We start from the raw sequence: 19,291 nt of genomic DNA, 5'->3' as shown, positions 1-19,291 counted from the left end.
GCCGAACCGGCGTGTCCGAGGCGACGTGTGCGGCCGTTCGGAGCTACCAGAGCAGCTCTGTGCCGCGCCGTGCCGTGGAAAGGTGCGAAAGCACGCACACAAGACACAGGCTTTTCGACAAAGTATCCATCTCTTGTAGCGACGAAAGGTAAATTTTTGTTTACAAATTTGCCGTTGTGCACTGCTACAAAACAATATGCCCTGACGTATTTCACAACATTTCTGTCACTTCATACTGTTTTGTTATTTCCAGAGACTCTTTGCAAGTCTTCCTTGGCGCACTCTTGTCAAACTGAGTTCCTTAATATCGTATCTTACGATAGTTTAAAATCAGTATGGAAGCATCTTTGTCACATGAGAAAGGTAGCATGAAAAAACGGCTGGCAGGGGTAGCGACAAGAAAGCAAGAAATGAAGACAGCCAGAGTTCCCAGGCGGTCGCCGATCCGAATATAAACGTTGTTGCTTATCTTCGGTGGTCGGACGGGAACAGGTTTTTTTTAATGTAGTTAGTTTTTGGAATTTAGCGCTCCTACAAAACAGTAGGCTCTGACGCATTTCAAGAGCACATCTGTCGATTCGCAGTGTTTCGTTATTTTCAACGAGTTCCTAGCACTCTTCCTCCGCGCATTCTTGTACAAACGGAGTTCATTACTGTAATTTCGCATCTTACGTTTAATACAGTAGTTTAAAATGCTTGTGGAAGCATCTTCGTCGCACCTGAGAGTTTGTATGAAAAGAGGGCTGGCAGGTGTAGTGACATAAAATTTAAAAGAAGAGAGGGAGCCAACAGCACCCGGTGTTCCCAGGCGGTCACCCATCCAAGTACTAACCGGGCCCGATGTTGCTTAACTTCGGTGATCGGACGAGAACCGGTGTATTCAACATGGTATGGCCGTTGGCGTCCTTATACTGTAGCCGCACGGCACAAGAAGGCTTCGCCTCTCCTCCCAATACACGCAATCGCCATTTTCGGTGGCACATTTGACGCAAAGCACGTCCTTCCACCTCGAAGGCGACGCGCAGTGCGGCGCGCCGCCACGTGGGTCAGACGCACAACACAGCTGCTCGTTGCACCGCCTGTCATTCGTTTGGTTCGTGCGGCCTCCGACACTCGCGGGAGACGCACCTTGTTATTGTTGTCCGTCGCAGGGATTGCGCGCGGCCGGGCGGCGGGTGGACTGCGCGGGGTGTGGCAGTGTCCTGCTGGACCGAGAGAAGCGTTCTCACCTGCCTGACACGCGTCGCGCTTCTAGATATTTGCGTAATTCGCACGGTGCATAATCGGCTGTCACCTTCCGTCCCGACTTGTCCCGACTTTGCTCGACTGCCGCTCGCTGCCGCTCGGGTCGCGGTCCATATGACAGCACAAGCACGAGGAACATCTGCGAGATGGGCGCGGGCCGAACCGGCGTGTCCGAGGCGACGTGTGCGGCCGTTCGGAGCTACCAGAGCAGCTCTGTGCCGCGCCGTGCCGTGGAAAGGTGCGAAAGCATGCACACAAGACACAGGCTTTTCGACAAAGTATCCATCCCTTGTAGCGACGAAAGGTAAATTTTTGTTTACAAATTTGCCGTTGTGCACTGCTACAAAACAATATGCCCTGACGTATTTCACAACATTTCTGTCACTTCATACTGTTTTGTTATTTCCAGAGACTCTTTGCAAGTCTTCCTTGGCGCACTCTTTTCAAACTGAGTTCCTTAATATCGTATCTTACGATAGTTTAAAATCAGTATGGAAGCATCTTTGTCACATGAGAAAGGTAGCATGAAAAAACGGCTGGCAGGGGTAGCGACAAGAAAGCAAGAAATGAAGACAGCCAGAGTTCCCAGGCGGTCGCCGATCCGAATATAAACGTTGTTGCTTATCTTCGGTGGTCGGACGGGAACAGGTTTTTTTTAATGTAGTTAGTTTTTGGAATTTAGCGCTCCTACAAAACAGTAGGCTCTGACGCATTTCAAGAGCACATCTGTCGATTCGCAGTGTTTCGTTATTTTCAACGAGTTCCTAGCACTCTTCCTCCGCGCATTCTTGTACAAACTGAGTTCATTACTGTAATTTCGCATCTTACGTTTAATACAGTAGTTTAAAATGCTTGTGGAAGCATCTTCGTCGCACCTGAGAGTTTGTATGAAAAGAGGGCTGGCAGGTGTAGTGACATAAAATTTAAAAGAAGAGAGGGAGCCAACAGCACCTTTTTTTTTTTTTTTTATAAGAGAGAGAGCCAACAGCACCTTTTTTTTTTTTTTTTTTTTTGATATTTTCCAACAGCACCTTTTTTTTTATTTTTTTGAAACACGTAAGAAACGGATGGGAGTCCTTCTTCCAAAACGTAATCCCAAATAAAAGAAAAAATTGGCCACTGGACGCCGCTGCAGCCTGCCGTGACAGTGTTCCAGAGCAACGACAACCCTCCAAAGCAACAGTCACTCTGCATCCGCCAAAAAAAAGGAGATTCTACCGGACAAAAATTAAGTCCCAAGAAAAAACGTCTCCGCTAACGTTCGATGGATGGGACATAAAGAATAAAAACTAAACGTCGACGCACAGTAACAGGAGGGAATCCAACATTCAGGCACACACCAACTGTGATAAATTTATCTCCCTGATACTGTCTCCTCACGCGTCGCGAGAAAATAAAAACAAAAACAACACGGGAAAAAAAAAGCAAAGGAAAGAAAACAGAAAAGAACTGTGACGGACAAAACTCCATTCACAGAACTGTATGTCATTATGACGTTTTCGCGAATGTACGGTCCATTTAAACACAGCTGTACCATGCCATAAATCATTATCCAAGAAGCCAAGTCCGATGACATGCAAGGGTTCGTCATATCACGTCAACATTAGTATTATCATTACTGCCAGATAGGAAAAGTAGAAATGTCAAGATCGGGTATGCAGTCTCATAGGGTAAGTGACAATTTGGTGAACGCATGGGCTAAAGCGACATGCAAAAAATTGGCATAAGTCAGGGAATAAGCCGGTCGACCAAGTGTCTGACGATGTTCCGCCCACAGGTAAGACAGAAAATCGACAGCATCAGTCAATTTCAGGGTGAAAATACAAAAAATCGTATGTCCCAAAATCCAAAGTGTGGCATTTCGTTTGGCGGCCGGATAAGCTGCGCACTGAGGCACGATGGCGTCCAAGGCCGTCACCTGCCGCCTGTCCACCCTGTTGATTAAGCGCACCATGTCACACGCAATATCCCAAACAACACGGAATTTTCGACACTCGAATCGGTGTTCGATGGTGTCCTCCTCAGGACACGAATCACAGACACCTGAAGAAATCAGATCGATAGAGTGCAGCTTAGCGTTAGTTGGAAATGTGCGGTTGACCACTTTATACCACGTCGCGTGAACGTGGGCCGGAATGACGGCGGCGGCGAGGTTTCTCCACACCACCTTCCAGTCATGCTGAGGTAGCCGATACTCCCATTTATTCCTGCTTGGCGAGCCCCGAAGAGCGCGAAGAATGTCACCGACATTGCACGCACGGACATCACCAAGCACTAGATAGCTGTTATTAATATAATACCGGCGTACGAAGTTCAAGGTGTACGGAATATGACCGACCGAGACCGGAGCAATCACAGATGGTGGGCGATATGCATTGAACAAGGCAGCCGTCGGACTGCACGGCCCCTTGTCAATCACCACCGTTGTCCGCTTCACGAAGAGCGCCGCGCACTTGTGGCGAAAATCAACTAAACCCAGCCCCCCCTCCGCCAGACTCAAGGTACAGGTTGCCAGGGAGACCTTAAAAATGTCACCCTTCCACAGCAACCAATAGACCGCCTGTTGAATGGCCCTTTCCAGCTGTTTCGGCACAGGGAGGACTTGTGCCAGATACCACGCTTTTGCCAAAATCTGCGTGTTGATAAGAGCCACCCGTTGACGGAGCGCCAAATTCCGAGAGGCATACAATTTTGCAACAGCCCGAACCTTGTACAGCGTGGACCGCCAATTAAGAGCTTCCATACGCTGCGTATTGTCAGTCAGAATGACACCGAGAACCGTCTGCCGTTGCTTGACACAAAACCAGTCGCCGTGGACAGTACGCAGTCGAGGTGTAAGAGGGAGCAAAACAGTTTTCCGAGGATTGACGACAGCCCCCGTTGCTCTCTCGAATCGCTGCAAAACACCATGCAGCCTGTCAATGTCCTCTGGCTGGTCAAGGAACACGCCGAGATCGTCGGCATACGCCCTGCAGATCAGCTGATCGTCACCAATGCGAATGCCTCGGCAATCCTGGGCGATACAGCGGAGGAGCGGATCCAACGCCAAAGCGAAGAGCGACATTGACAAGGGGCAACCCTGACGAACTGAACGGCTAATCGGAATCACACGACTGGCAATTCCGTTGATTACGACCCGCGACGTGGCATTCCGCAAAATATTGCGCACCATCTTCGTCATTTTAGTGCCAAATCCAAAACCGACCAACACCTGCCGCAGATAGGTGTGACTAATCCGATCGAAGGGGTTTTTGAAATCGACCAGCATTATCCCAGCCGTCCGGAGCCTGTGACTTTTAACATAGCCGATGCAGTCCCGGTACGCCAGGACAGCATCGAAAATGTTACGGTCCCTGACAGCACACGTCTGATGTTCACTCACCACCTTCGGCATAACGTTCGTCAGTCTGTGAGTGATGCACCGTGCTATAATCTTATAGTCGGCGTTCAGTAAGGTTATCGGACGAACACTGTCGAGATGTGGTGTTGTGGTCGATTTCGGAATGAGTGCAATGCGCCCTTCGGAAAATTCCGCCGGAATATCAACGCCGTTATGGATCTCATTCATGATGTCAATTAAAACACGACTTAAAAGACGGAAAAACTTTAAATAAAATTCTGCGGGAATCCCGTCCAGTCCAGGGGACCTGCCCCTAGGACTCCGTTTCACAGCTGCATCTAAGTCATCAAACGTAAAAGGTTCATTTAAAACAGCCCTATCCTGTCGCGTTAACACACGTGGCACTCTCTGCAAAAAATCGCGCAGCGCCGCGGCGTCTACGTCCACGTGTCTAAAGAGCGTCGCAAAATGCGCGTGAACTTCCCGCTCAATGGCCGCACCATCTGAGGTGGACGTGCCGTCCTGCTGGATCCATTTACGGATAGCCAACCGCTCGCGCCGCCGGCGCTCCCTGTGTAGGTGGTAAAGAGAGAGCGGTTCCCCTTCTACGTCACCCACCGGTTGGCTCCGCGCGATAGCCCCAACACCCTTCCGACGAAGATCATCGAGGAGCTTGGCCTTAAATTGATTAAAAACAGGAAGCAAGTCAGGAGACGCCGTGACCCGCTGAGCGAGATCCTTTAAACAGTCCTGGTAAAAACGTGTCGTCGACCGACGCCAATGCGCCGCATCGAGACTAAAATCGATTAAAAAACGCCTAATAGCCGGCTTGGCTACCCCCACCCACCAAACGAGAGTATTGCCGTCATCGCCTTTATCACGCAAGAGCTTGCGCCACAACGCAGTAAACTGAGACGTGAGACTGGCATCGTCCAAAAGACTACAGTTAAATTTCCAAGTATTGTTGCGCCGAGTAGGGCGCGCACGCGGTAGGAGGAGCTGACACAAGTATCCGCAATGGTCTGAAAAAATGACCGGCAACACGTCCGCCTTCCGGACGTGGGCGGCGAGCGGCGAAGACACATAGATCCTGTCGAGTCTACTGTGACCGGTGGCGTAAAAGTGCGTGAAATGCGTCTTGTCCGGATTAAGGACACGCCACGTGTCCCGGAGCCGAAAGCTGTCAACCAACGTACGCAATTCCTGGCACCAGTTAGGACGCGGCGCCTGATCTCGACCATCAATGACTGCATTAAAGTCACCACCAATCACTAAGTCAGTACGATTGTGATGGAGAAGTTGACAAAGATCCTGACCATAAAACTTATTGCGCGCTGGTTTGTCACCGGCATGAGCGTACACATTAACAAAAGCAACACCGTTAATGGTACATGCAATAGCGCGGCCATTTGGCAATATTTCAAGATTGCCAACATCAAATTCCGGACGAATTAAGATGGCAGTACCAGTCTGTTCGTCCGACATTACATTATCAACGACAGTAAAATCAGAAGTGTCAAGTAAAAACAACAGAGCCTGACGCGTAACTTCCTGTAAGAATGCCACATGACAATGGGAATCATGTAAAAAGGCGAGTAAGGCCGACAACTTGTGTGGATTACTCAGCTTGTTAACATTGATAGTTAAAATATTCCACGAGCAACGCTCAGGCTCCATACACAATTAAAAGACACAAGCACAAAAAACTCCTCATTTAAAAACAGACAGCAGACATGGACGGAATTCCAGCCACCAGAAGGATAAAAGGTATGCTAAAAAGACGGGTTTTAATTCCCGTCAACCGGATTAGGGGACAACAAAGGAATCAGTAAGTCGTCTCACCACCTTCCACGTCCTCCGCCCACGCAGTGGGGTGGACGGGAGTGGGGGTGGACGCGATCCCAGAATCTGCGCCACCGGAAGCTACCGACAAAGGATCAACGGCGGGCATCTCCACGTCGGAAGAAGTCGGCACTCGCTCGGGGGCAGAAGGACAGACACGACGCTGGTGGGTGTCTTCGGCCTTCCGTTTCGTCGGCAATTGCGGCGTCGCCACAGCCAAAGCCGTGTCGGCCGTCACAACTGAATCGGAACCAACGGGCTGCTGACTTAAAACGGTTCGTAAATGTCGAACAGCGACATCACGCTTCTGATCGGCAACGTTAGGATCGTCAGGCAAACGCTGGCGAGAAGCGGCACGCCGTTGTTGTTGTTGATGTTGTGATTGCTGTGTGTGACGCCCGGAGCCGGAAGCCTGAGACTGCCGCCGCTCGGGGTCTAGGTCCCGACGCGCGACACGCTGTTGTGAGTCCTGCCGACCAACCCGCGACTGCCGGGAAGCGGCGGGGGTACGGTCAGCCGGAGACGGACTGCGGTCCGGTCGTGTAAACCCCCTGCCTGAGGAAGGCGACCGACCGACACTGCGTGCACGTTGCCTGCTAGAACTTCGAGACGGAAATTCATCACGCCGCGGTTTCGGAGTCGCAAAAAAATCCTGCGAGTCCACGGCAGCAGTGGGAACGGGAGCACTGGCGGCCACGTCAACGAAGTCAGTCACCGTACCAGAGAATTCCGGTACCGACACAGTCTGCGAAACAGCTGTCGACACTAAATCAGTCGCCGACGTAGGCGCGGGTTCGGACACAGTTGCAAGTGAAACATCGGGCAGAGACAGAATTTCGGCAGCCTGGACAGTAGCCGTAGCCTGTGCAGAATCATCAGACTCAGAAACAAGGTCACTGCTGGGAGGGGACACATCCATGGCAACCGCGGAGGCAGCGAGGTTAGCATCGGCCACGCGGCGCGAAGGTGCGGGGGGGGCTGTACCTAAGACCGTGGCGGCGACAGAGGCAAAGCTGGCCCCGCGCAAACTGTCGTCAATCGGTAACTGAGCGGGCCGTTTGCGTTTCGGGCAGTCTTGCCGGTAATGACCGACACCATTGCAAAATGAACAAGTTTGAGGCTGTCCACTATAAGTCACAAACGCACGGTGGCCGTTAACCAAAATAAAGGACGGAATGTGTTGCCTGACAACCATTTTCACGCTCCGCACACCGTTCTCGACTTGAAAAATGTATGCAGACGACCATTTCTCCTTCACAACAGATAACACAGTGCCATATGGCCGCAAGTGACGAGAAATAGTGTCGTTGCGAATTTCAAACGGAAGGTTAAAGATCCGTATTTGTCGAACACCAAAACCAGCGTGAGACACAGTTACATTACTAATATTTCCGTTAAGGTGGCGAAATTTGCGAATACCGTCATTAACAGAAACAACAGCATCACACAGATCGGAAGATTTGAGTTTCAAAAACACAGAATTTAAGAACGTATCGAACTGAATACCGAGTACGTCAGTAGTAGACAACAACAAATCCTCAATTAACCAACGATGAATTTCAAAAGCCGAGGGTTTTTCTACAGAACGATCAAACTCGCACTGAACATTGTTCTGTCTCTCTTCACTGTCATCATAAACCAAATCCATTACTTACAGTCAGTAGAAGTTTAACCACGTGGCAAAGGAAGCAGACGACACGCGAGGCGCCGCCGGCCAAGTCGCACAAGAAAGTACTGCTCGCTCGGCACCCGGTGTTCCCAGGCGGTCACCCATCCAAGTATTAACCGGGCCCGATTTGCTTAACTTCGGTGATCGGACGAGAACCGGTGTATTCAACATGGTATGGCCGTTGGCGTCCTTATAGTGTAGCTGCACGGCAGAAGAATGCTTCGCCTCTCCTTCCAACACACGCAATCGCCATTTTCGGTGGCACATTTGACGCAAAGCACGTCCTTCCACCTCGACACTCGCGGGAGACGCACCTTGTTATTGTCAACCAGCGCAGGTCTTGCGCGCGGCCGGGCGGCGGGTGGACTGCGCGGGGTGTGTCAGTGTCCTGCTGGACCGAGGGAAGCGTTCTCACCTGCCTGACACGCGTCGCGCTTCCAGATATTTGCGTAATTCGCATGGTGCATTCTCGGCTGTCCCCTTCCGTCCCGACTTGTCCCGACTTTGCTCGACTGCCGCTCGCTGCCGCTCGGGTCGTGGTCCATATGACAGCACAAGCACGAGAAACAACTGCGAGACTGGCGCCGGACTGACCGGCGTGTGCGAGGCGCCGTGTGCGGCCGTTCGGAGCTACTAGAGCAGTGCTGTTCCGTGCAATGCCGTGGAAAGGTGCGAAAACACGGACACAAGACACAGGCGGTTCGACAAAGCATCCATTTCTTCTAGCGGCGAAAGATAAATTTTTGTTTACAAATTTGCATTTGTACACTGCTACAAAACTATAAGCCCTGGCGTATTTCAGAACAGTCCTGTCGTGTCATACTCTTGTTATTTCTAGAGACACTTTGTCTGACTTCATTTTTTGGCTACCCCTGCCAGCCCTCTTTTCCAGAGTACCCAGGCGGTCACCGATCCGAATACTAACGATGTTGCTTATCGTCGGTGATCGTACCAGAACAGTTGATTTTCTGTTTTTTTAGTTTTTTATTTAATTATTTAGTTTTTTGGAATTTAGCGCTCCTACAAAACAGTAGGCTCTGACGCATTTCAAGTGCACATCTGTCGATTCGCAGTGTTTCGTTACTTTCAAGGAGTTCCTACCACCCTTCCTTCGCGCATTCTTGCTCAAACTGAGTTCATTACTGTAATTTCGCATCTTACGTTTAATACAGTAGTTTAAAATGCTTGTGGGAGCATCTTTGTCGCACCTGAGAGTTAGTATGAAAAGAGGGCTGCCAGGTGTAGTGACATGAAATTTAAAAGAAGAGAGAGAGCCAACAGCACCCGGTGTTCCCAGGCGGTCACCCATCCAAGTACTAACCGGGCCCGATGTTGCTTAACTTCGGTGATCGGACGAGAACCGGTGTATTCAACATGGTATGGCCGTTGGCGTCCTTATACTGTAGCTGCACGGCAGAAGAATGCTTCGCCTCTCCTTCCAACACACGCAATCGCCATTTTCGGTGGCACATTTGACGCAAAGCACGTCCTTCCTCCTCGACACTCGCGGGAGACGCACCTTGTTATTGTCAACCAGCGCAGGTCTTGCGCGCGGCCGGGCGGCGGGTGGACTGCGCGGGGTGTGTCAGTGTCCTGCTGGACCGAGGGAAGCGTTCTCACCTGCCTGACACGCGTCGCGCTTCCAGATATTTGCGTAATTCGCATGGTGCATTCTCGGCTGTCCCCTTCCGTCCCGACTTGTCCCGACTTTGCTCGACTGCCGCTCGCTGCCGCTCGGGTCGTGGTCCATATGACAGCACAAGCACGAGAAACAACTGCGAGACTGGCGCCGGACTGACCGGCGTGTGCGAGGCGCCGTGTGCGGCCGTTCGGAGCTACTAGAGCAGTGCTGTTCCGTGCAATGCCGTGGAAAGGTGCGAAAACACGGACACAAGACACAGGCGGTTCGACAAAGCATCCATTTCTTCTAGCGGCGAAAGATAAATTTTTGTTTACAAATTTGCATTTGTACACTGCTACAAAACTATAAGCCCTGGCGTATTTCAGAACAGTCCTGTCGTGTCATACTCTTGTTATTTCTAGAGACACTTTGTCTGACTTCATTTTTTGGCTACCCCTGCCAGCCCTCTTTTCCAGAGTACCCAGGCGGTCACCGATCCGAATACTAACGATGTTGCTTATCGTCGGTGATCGTACCAGAACAGTTGATTTTCTGTTTTTTTAGTTTTTTATTTAATTATTTAGTTTTTTGGAATTTAGCGCTCCTACAAAACAGTAGGCTCTGACGCATTTCAAGTGCACATCTGTCGATTCGCAGTGTTTCGTTACTTTCAAGGAGTTCCTACCACCCTTCCTTCGCGCATTCTTGCTCAAACTGAGTTCATTACTGTAATTTCGCATCTTACGTTTAATACAGTAGTTTAAAATGCTTGTGGGAGCATCTTTGTCGCACCTGAGAGTTAGTATGAAAAGAGGGCTGCCAGGTGTAGTGACATGAAATTTAAAAGAAGAGAGAGAGCCAACAGCACCCGGTGTTCCCAGGCGGTCACCCATCCAAGTACTAACCGGGCCCGATGTTGCTTAACTTCGGTGATCGGACGAGAACCGGTGTATTCAACATGGTATGGCCGTTGGCGTCCTTATACTGTAGCTGCACGGCAGAAGAATGCTTCGCCTCTCCTTCCAACACACGCAATCGCCATTTTCGGTGGCACATTTGACGCAAAGCACGTCCTTCCTCCTCGACACTCGCGGGAGACGCACCTTGTTATTGTCAACCAGCGCAGGTCTTGCGCGCGGCCGGGCGGCGGGTGGACTGCGCGGGGTGTGTCAGTGTCCTGCTGGACCGAGGGAAGCGTTCTCACCTGCCTGACACGCGTCGCGCTTCCAGATATTTGCGTAATTCGCATGGTGCATTCTCGGCTGTCCCCTTCCGTCCCGACTTGTCCCGACTTTGCTCGACTGCCGCTCGCTGCCGCTCGGGTCGTGGTCCATATGACAGCACAAGCACGAGAAACAACTGCGAGACTGGCGCCGGACTGACCGGCGTGTGCGAGGCGCCGTGTGCGGCCGTTCGGAGCTACTAGAGCAGTGCTGTTCCGTGCAATGCCGTGGAAAGGTGCGAAAACACGGACACAAGACACAGGCGGTTCGACAAAGCATCCATTTCTTCTAGCGGCGAAAGATAAATTTTTGTTTACAAATTTGCATTTGTACACTGCTACAAAACTATAAGCCCTGGCGTATTTCAGAACAGTCCTGTCGTGTCATACTCTTGTTATTTCTAGAGACACTTTGTCTGACTTCATTTTTTGGCTACCCCTGCCAGCCCTCTTTTCCAGAGTACCCAGGCGGTCACCGATCCGAATACTAACGATGTTGCTTATCGTCGGTGATCGTACCAGAACAGTTGATTTTCTGTTTTTTTAGTTTTTTATTTAATTATTTAGTTTTTTGGAATTTAGCGCTCCTACAAAACAGTAGGCTCTGACGCATTTCAAGTGCACATCTGTCGATTCGCAGTGTTTCGTTACTTTCAAGGAGTTCCTACCACCCTTCCTTCGCGCATTCTTGCTCAAACTGAGTTCATTACTGTAATTTCGCATCTTACGTTTAATACAGTAGTTTAAAATGCTTGTGGGAGCATCTTTGTCGCACCTGAGAGTTAGTATGAAAAGAGGGCTGCCAGGTGTAGTGACATGAAATTTAAAAGAAGAGAGAGAGCCAACAGCACCCGGTGTTCCCAGGCGGTCACCCATCCAAGTACTAACCGGGCCCGATGTTGCTTAACTTCGGTGATCGGACGAGAACCGGTGTATTCAACATGGTATGGCCGTTGGCGTCCTTATACTGTAGCTGCACGGCAGAAGAATGCTTCGCCTCTCCTTCCAACACACGCAATCGCCATTTTCGGTGGCACATTTGACGCAAAGCACGTCCTTCCTCCTCGACACTCGCGGGAGACGCACCTTGTTATTGTCAACCAGCGCAGGTCTTGCGCGCGGCCGGGCGGCGGGTGGACTGCGCGGGGTGTGTCAGTGTCCTGCTGGACCGAGGGAAGCGTTCTCACCTGCCTGACACGCGTCGCGCTTCCAGATATTTGCGTAATTCGCATGGTGCATTCTCGGCTGTCCCCTTCCGTCCCGACTTGTCCCGACTTTGCTCGACTGCCGCTCGCTGCCGCTCGGGTCGTGGTCCATATGACAGCACAAGCACGAGAAACAACTGCGAGACTGGCGCCGGACTGACCGGCGTGTGCGAGGCGCCGTGTGCGGCCGTTCGGAGCTACTAGAGCAGTGCTGTTCCGTGCAATGCCGTGGAAAGGTGCGAAAACACGGACACAAGACACAGGCGGTTCGACAAAGCATCCATTTCTTCTAGCGGCGAAAGATAAATTTTTGTTTACAAATTTGCATTTGTACACTGCTACAAAACTATAAGCCCTGGCGTATTTCAGAACAGTCCTGTCGTGTCATACTCTTGTTATTTCTAGAGACACTTTGTCTGACTTCATTTTTTGGCTACCCCTGCCAGCCCTCTTTTCCAGAGTACCCAGGCGGTCACCGATCCGAATACTAACGATGTTGCTTATCGTCGGTGATCGTACCAGAACAGTTGATTTTCTGTTTTTTTAGTTTTTTATTTAATTATTTAGTTTTTTGGAATTTAGCGCTCCTACAAAACAGTAGGCTCTGACGCATTTCAAGTGCACATCTGTCGATTCGCAGTGTTTCGTTACTTTCAAGGAGTTCCTACCACCCTTCCTTCGCGCATTCTTGCTCAAACTGAGTTCATTACTGTAATTTCGCATCTTCCGTTTAATACAGTAGTTTAAAATGCTTGTGGGAGCATCTTTGTCGCACCTGAGAGTTAGTATGAAAAGAGGGCTGCCAGGTGTAGTGACATGAAATTTAAAAGAAGAGAGAGAGCCAACAGCACCCGGTGTTCCCAGGCGGTCACCCATCCAAGTACTAACCGGGCCCGATGTTGCTTAACTTCGGTGATCGGACGAGAACCGGTGTATTCAACATGGTATGGCCGTTGGCGTCCTTATACTGTAGCTGCACGGCAGAAGAATGCTTCGCCTCTCCTTCCAACACACGCAATCGCCATTTTCGGTGGCACATTTGACGCAAAGCACGTCCTTCCTCCTCGACACTCGCGGGAGACGCACCTTGTTATTGTCAACCAGCGCAGGTCTTGCGCGCGGCCGGGCGGCGGGTGGACTGCGCGGGGTGTGTCAGTGTCCTGCTGGACCGAGGGAAGCGTTCTCACCTGCCTGACACGCGTCGCGCTTCCAGATATTTGCGTAATTCGCATGGTGCATTCTCGGCTGTCCCCTTCCGTCCCGACTTGTCCCGACTTTGCTCGACTGCCGCTCGCTGCCGCTCGGGTCGTGGTCCATATGACAGCACAAGCACGAGAAACAACTGCGAGACTGGCGCCGGACTGACCGGCGTGTGCGAGGCGCCGTGTGCGGCCGTTCGGAGCTACTAGAGCAGTGCTGTTCCGTGCAATGCCGTGGAAAGGTGCGAAAACATGGACACAAGACACAGGCGGTTCGACAAAGCATCCATTTCTTCTAGCGGCGAAAGATAAATTTTTGTTTACAAATTTGCATTTGTACACTGCTACAAAACTATAAGCCCTGGCGTATTTCAGAACAGTCCTGTCGTGTCATACTCTTGTTATTTCTAGAGACACTTTGTCTGACTTCATTTTTTGGCTACCCCTGCCAGCCCTCTTTTCCAGAGTACCCAGGCGGTCACCGATCCGAATACTAACGATGTTGCTTATCGTCGGTGATCGTACCAGAACAGTTGATTTTCTGTTTTTTTAGTTTTTTATTTAATTATTTAGTTTTTTGGAATTTAGCGCTCCTACAAAACAGTAGGCTCTGACGCATTTCAAGTGCACATCTGTCGATTCGCAGTGTTTCGTTACTTTCAAGGAGTTCCTACCACCCTTCCTTCGCGCATTCTTGCTCAAACTGAGTTCATTACTGTAATTTCGCATCTTACGTTTAATACAGTAGTTTAAAATGCTTGTGGGAGCATCTTTGTCGCACCTGAGAGTTAGTATGAAAAGAGGGCTGCCAGGTGTAGTGACATGAAATTTAAAAGAAGAGAGAGAGCCAACAGCACCCGGTGTTCCCAGGCGGTCACCCATCCAAGTACTAACCGGGCCCGATGTTGCTTAACTTCGGTGATCGGACGAGAACCGGTGTATTCAACATGGTATGGCCGTTGGCGTCCTTATACTGTAGCTGCACGGCAGAAGAATGCTTCGCCTCTCCTTCCAACACACGCAATCGCCATTTTCGGTGGCACATTTGACGCAAAGCACGTCCTTCCTCCTCGACACTCGCGGGAGACGCACCTTGTTATTGTCAACCAGCGCAGGTCTTGCGCGCGGCCGGGCGGCGGGTGGACTGCGCGGGGTGTGTCAGTGTCCTGCTGGACCGAGGGAAGCGTTCTCACCTGCCTGACACGCGTCGCGCTTCCAGATATTTGCGTAATTCGCATGGTGCATTCTCGGCTGTCCCCTTCCGTCCCGACTTGTCCCGACTTTGCTCGACTGCCGCTCGCTGCCGCTCGGGTCGTGGTCCATATGACAGCACAAGCACGAGAAACAACTGCGAGACTGGCGCCGGACTGACCGGCGTGTGCGAGGCGCCGTGTGCGGCCGTTCGGAGCTACTAGAGCAGTGCTGTTCCGTGCAATGCCGTGGAAAGGTGCGAAAACACGGACACAAGACACAGGCGGTTCGACAAAGCATCCATTTCTTCTAGCGGCGAAAGATAAATTTTTGTTTACAAATTTGCATTTGTACACTGCTACAAAACTATAAGCCCTGGCGTATTTCAGAACAGTCCTGTCGTGTCATACTCTTGTTATTTCTAGAGACACTTTGTCTGACTTCATTTTTTGGCTACCCCTGCCAGCCCTCTTTTCCAGAGTACCCAGGCGGTCACCGATCCGAATACTAACGATGTTGCTTATCGTCGGTGATCGTACCAGAACAGTTGATTTTCTGTTTTTTTAGTTTTTTATTTAATTATTTAGTTTTTTGGAATTTAGCGCTCCTACAAAACAGTAGGCTCTGACGCATTTCAAGTGCACATCTGTCGATTCGCAGTGTTTCGTTACTTTCAAGGAGTTCCTACCACCCTTCCTTCGCGCATTCTTGCTCAAACTGAGTTCATTACTGTAATTTCGCATCTTACGTTTAATACAGTAGTTTAAAATGCTTGTGGGAGCATCTTTGTCGCACCTGAGAGTTAGTATGAAAAGAGGGCTGCCAGGTGTAGTGACATGAAATTTAAAAGAAGAGAGAGAGCCAACAGCACCCGGTGTTCCCAGGCGGTCACCCATCCAAGTACTAACCGGGCCCGATGTTGCTTAACTTCGGTGATCGGACGAGAACCGGTGTATTCAACATGGTATGGCCGTTGGCGTCCTTATACTGTAGCTGCACGGCAGAAGAATGCTTCGCCTCTCCTTCCAACACACGCAATCGCCATTTTCGGTGGCACATTTGACGCAAAGCACGTCCTTCCTCCTCGACACTCGCGGGAGACGCACCTTGTTATTGTCAACCAGCGCAGGTCTTGCGCGCGGCCGGGCGGCGGGTGGACTGCGCGGGGTGTGTCAGTGTCCTGCTGGACCGAGGGAAGCGTTCTCACCTGCCTGACACGCGTCGCGCTTCCAGATATTTGCGTAATTCGCATGGTGCATTCTCGGCTGTCCCCTTCCGTCCCGACTTGTCCCGACTTTGCTCGACTGCCGCTCGCTGCCGCTCGGGTCGTGGTCCATATGACAGCACAAGCACGAGAAACAACTGCGAGACTGGCGCCGGACTGACCGGCGTGTGCGAGGCGCCGTGTGCGGCCGTTCGGAGCTACTAGAGCAGTGCTGTTCCGTGCAATGCCGTGGAAAGGTGCGAAAACACGGACACAAGACACAGGCGGTTCGACAAAGCATCCATTTCTTCTAGCGGCGAAAGATAAATTTTTGTTTACAAATTTGCATTTGTACACTGCTACAAAACTATAAGCCCTGGCGTATTTCAGAACAGTCCTGTCGTGTCATACTCTTGTTATTTCTAGAGACACTTTGTCTGACTTCATTTTTTGGCTACCCCTGCCAGCCCTCTTTTCCAGAGTACCCAGGCGGTCACCGATCCGAATACTAACGATGTTGCTTATCGTCGGTGATCGTACCAGAACAGTTGATTTTCTGTTTTTTTAGTTTTTTATTTAATTATTTAGTTTTTTGGAATTTAGCGCTCCTACAAAACAGTAGGCTCTGACGCATTTCAAGTGCACATCTGTCGATTCGCAGTGTTTCGTTACTTTCAAGGAGTTCCTACCACCCTTCCTTCGCGCATTCTTGCTCAAACTGAGTTCATTACTGTAATTTCGCATCTTACGTTTAATACAGTAGTTTAAAATGCTTGTGGGAGCATCTTTGTCGCACCTGAGAGTTAGTATGAAAAGAGGGCTGCCAGGTGTAGTGACATGAAATTTAAAAGAAGAGAGAGAGCCAACAGCACCCGGTGTTCCCAGGCGGTCACCCATCCAAGTACTAACCGGGCCCGATGTTGCTTAACTTCGGTGATCGGACGAGAACCGGTGTATTCAACATGGTATGGCCGTTGGCGTCCTTATACTGTAGCTGCACGGCAGAAGAATGCTTCGCCTCTCCTTCCAACACACGCAATCGCCATTTTCGGTGGCACATTTGACGCAAAGCACGTCCTTCCTCCTCGACACTCGCGGGAGACGCACCTTGTTATTGTCAACCAGCGCAGGTCTTGCGCGCGGCCGGGCGGCGGGTGGACTGCGCGGGGTGTGTCAGTGTCCTGCTGGACCGAGGGAAGCGTTCTCACCTGCCTGACACGCGTCGCGCTTCCAGATATTTGCGTAATTCGCATGGTGCATTCTCGGCTGTCCCCTTCCGTCCCGACTTGTCCCGACTTTGCTCGACTGCCGCTCGCTGCCGCTCGGGTCGTGGTCCATATGACAGCACAAGCACGAGAAACAACTGCGAGACTGGCGCCGGACTGACCGGCGTGTGCGAGGCGCCGTGTGCGGCCGTTCGGAGCTACTAGAGCAGTGCTGTTCCGTGCAATGCCGTGGAAAGGTGCGAAAACACGGACACAAGACACAGGCGGTTCGACAAAGCATCCATTTCTTCTAGCGGCGAAAGATAAATTTTTGTTTACAAATTTGCATTTGTACACTGCTACAAAACTATAAGCCCTGGCGTATTTCAGAACAGTCCTGTCGTGTCATACTCTTGTTATTTCTAGAGACACTTTGTCTGACTTCATTTTTTGGCTACCCCTGCCAGCCCTCTTTTCCAGAGTACCCAGGCGGTCACCGATCCGAATACTAACGATGTTGCTTATCGTCGGCGATCGTACCAGAACAGTTGATTTTCTGTTTTTTTAGTTTTTTATTTAATTATTTAGTTTTTTGGAATTTAGCGCTCCTACAAAACAGTAGGCTCTGACGCATTTCAAGTGCACATCTGTCGATTCGCAGTGTTTCGTTACTTTCAAGGAGTTCCTACCACCCTTCCTTCGCGCATTCTTGCTCAAACTGAGTTCATTACTGTAATTTCGCATCTTACGTTTAATACAGTAGTTTAAAATGCTTGTGGGAGCATCTTTGTCGCACCTGAGAGTTAGTATGAAAAGAGGGCTGCCAGGTGTAGTGACATGAAATTTAAAAGAAGAGAGAGAGCCAACAGCACCCGGTGTTCCCAGGCGGTCACCCATCCAAGTACTAACCGGGCCCGATGTTGCTTAACTTCGGTGATCGGACGAGAACCGGTGTATTCAACATGGTATGGCCGTTGGCGTCCTTATACTGTAGCTGCACGGCAGAAGAATGCTTCGCCTCTCCTTCCAACACACGCAATCGCCATTTTCGGTGGCACATTTGACGCAAAGCACGTCCTTCCTCCTCGACACTCGCGGGAGACGCACCTTGTTATTGTCAACCAGCGCAGGTCTTGCGCGCGGCCGGGCGGCGGGTGGACTGCGCGGGGTGTGTCAGTGTCCTGCTGGACCGAGGGAAGCGTTCTCACCTGCCTGACACGCGTCGCGCTTCCAGATATTTGCGTAATTCGCATGGTGCATTCTCGGCTGTCCCCTTCCGTCCCGACTTGTCCCGACTTTGCTCGACTGCCGCTCGCTGCCGCTCGGGTCGTGGTCCATATGACAGCACAAGCACGAGAAACAACTGCGAGACTGGCGCCGGACTGACCGGCGTGTGCGAGGCGCCGTGTGCGGCCGTTCGGAGCTACTAGAGCAGTGCTGTTCCGTGCAATGCCGTGGAAAGGTGCGAAAACACGGACACAAGACACAGGCGGTTCGACAAAGCATCCATTTCTTCTAGCGGCGAAAGATAAATTTTTGTTTACAAATTTGCATTTGTACACTGCTACAAAACTATAAGCCCTGGCGTATTTCAGAACAGTCCTGTCGTGTCATACTCTTGTTATTTCTAGAGACACTTTGTCTGACTTCATTTTTTGGCTACCCCTGCCAGCCCTCTTTTCCAGAGTACCCAGGCGGTCACCGATCCGAATACTAACGATGTTGCTTATCGTCGGTGATCGTACCAGAACAGTTGATTTTCTGTTTTTTTAGTTTTTTATTTAATTATTTAGTTTTTTGGAATTTAGCGCTCCTACAAAACAGTAGGCTCTGACGCATTTCAAGTGCACATCTGTCGATTCGCAGTGTTTCGTTACTTTCAAGGAGTTCCTACCACCCTTCCTTCGCGCATTCTTGCTCAAACTGAGTTCATTACTGTAATTTCGCATCTTACGTTTAATACAGTAGTTTAAAATGCTTGTGGGAGCATCTTTGTCGCACCTGAGAGTTAGTATGAAAAGAGGGCTGCCAGGTGTAGTGACATGAAATTTAAAAGAAGAGAGAGAGCCAACAGCACCCGGTGTTCCCAGGCGGTCACCCATCCAAGTACTAACCGGGCCCGATGTTGCTTAACTTCGGTGATCGGACGAGAACCGGTGTATTCAACATGGTATGGCCGTTGGCGTCCTTATACTGTAGCTGCACGGCAGAAGAATGCTTCGCCTCTCCTTCCAACACACGCAATCGCCATTTTCGGTGGCACATTTGACGCAAAGCACGTCCTTCCTCCTCGACACTCGCGGGAGACGCACCTTGTTATTGTCAACCAGCGCAGGTCTTGCGCGCGG

General features: G+C 50.7%; 10 non-coding genes and 1 pseudogene across 10 annotated transcripts; all 11 read right to left on the bottom strand.

The window, feature by feature from the left end:
• Window positions 1–783: 783 nt before the first annotated feature.
• On the bottom strand, window positions 784–902 carry LOC126318849 (5S ribosomal RNA). The gene has a single exon (XR_007557557.1). It is a non-coding gene; the product is annotated as a 5S ribosomal RNA (ribosomal RNA).
• A 7,264-nt stretch (window positions 903–8,166) lies between these two features.
• On the bottom strand, window positions 8,167–8,282 carry LOC126318969 (5S ribosomal RNA; annotated as a pseudogene).
• A 1,086-nt stretch (window positions 8,283–9,368) lies between these two features.
• Window positions 9,369–9,487, bottom strand: LOC126318848 (5S ribosomal RNA). The gene has a single exon (XR_007557556.1). It is a non-coding gene; the product is annotated as a 5S ribosomal RNA (ribosomal RNA).
• Window positions 9,488–10,573: 1,086 nt separating this feature from the next.
• Window positions 10,574–10,692, bottom strand: LOC126318847 (5S ribosomal RNA). Its single transcript, XR_007557555.1, has one exon. It is a non-coding gene; the product is annotated as a 5S ribosomal RNA (ribosomal RNA).
• A 1,086-nt stretch (window positions 10,693–11,778) lies between these two features.
• LOC126318846 (5S ribosomal RNA) lies at window positions 11,779–11,897 on the bottom strand. The gene has a single exon (XR_007557554.1). It is a non-coding gene; the product is annotated as a 5S ribosomal RNA (ribosomal RNA).
• Window positions 11,898–12,983: 1,086 nt separating this feature from the next.
• Window positions 12,984–13,102, bottom strand: LOC126318845 (5S ribosomal RNA). Its single transcript, XR_007557553.1, has one exon. It is a non-coding gene; the product is annotated as a 5S ribosomal RNA (ribosomal RNA).
• A 1,086-nt stretch (window positions 13,103–14,188) lies between these two features.
• Window positions 14,189–14,307, bottom strand: LOC126318844 (5S ribosomal RNA). Its single transcript, XR_007557552.1, has one exon. It is a non-coding gene; the product is annotated as a 5S ribosomal RNA (ribosomal RNA).
• Window positions 14,308–15,393: 1,086 nt separating this feature from the next.
• On the bottom strand, window positions 15,394–15,512 carry LOC126318842 (5S ribosomal RNA). Its single transcript, XR_007557551.1, has one exon. It is a non-coding gene; the product is annotated as a 5S ribosomal RNA (ribosomal RNA).
• A 1,086-nt stretch (window positions 15,513–16,598) lies between these two features.
• On the bottom strand, window positions 16,599–16,717 carry LOC126318840 (5S ribosomal RNA). The gene has a single exon (XR_007557549.1). It is a non-coding gene; the product is annotated as a 5S ribosomal RNA (ribosomal RNA).
• A 1,086-nt stretch (window positions 16,718–17,803) lies between these two features.
• LOC126318839 (5S ribosomal RNA) lies at window positions 17,804–17,922 on the bottom strand. The gene has a single exon (XR_007557548.1). It is a non-coding gene; the product is annotated as a 5S ribosomal RNA (ribosomal RNA).
• Window positions 17,923–19,008: 1,086 nt separating this feature from the next.
• Window positions 19,009–19,127, bottom strand: LOC126318838 (5S ribosomal RNA). Its single transcript, XR_007557547.1, has one exon. It is a non-coding gene; the product is annotated as a 5S ribosomal RNA (ribosomal RNA).
• Between the last annotated feature and the right edge of the window lie 164 nt (window positions 19,128–19,291).

Source organism: Schistocerca gregaria, unplaced genomic scaffold (genome assembly GCF_023897955.1).
Source record: "Schistocerca gregaria isolate iqSchGreg1 unplaced genomic scaffold, iqSchGreg1.2 ptg000684l, whole genome shotgun sequence".
Taxonomy (NCBI): Eukaryota; Metazoa; Arthropoda; class Insecta; order Orthoptera; family Acrididae; genus Schistocerca; species Schistocerca gregaria.
The sequence above is the reverse complement of the archived record's forward strand: the minus strand, read 5'-3'. Positions and strand labels throughout refer to the sequence as shown.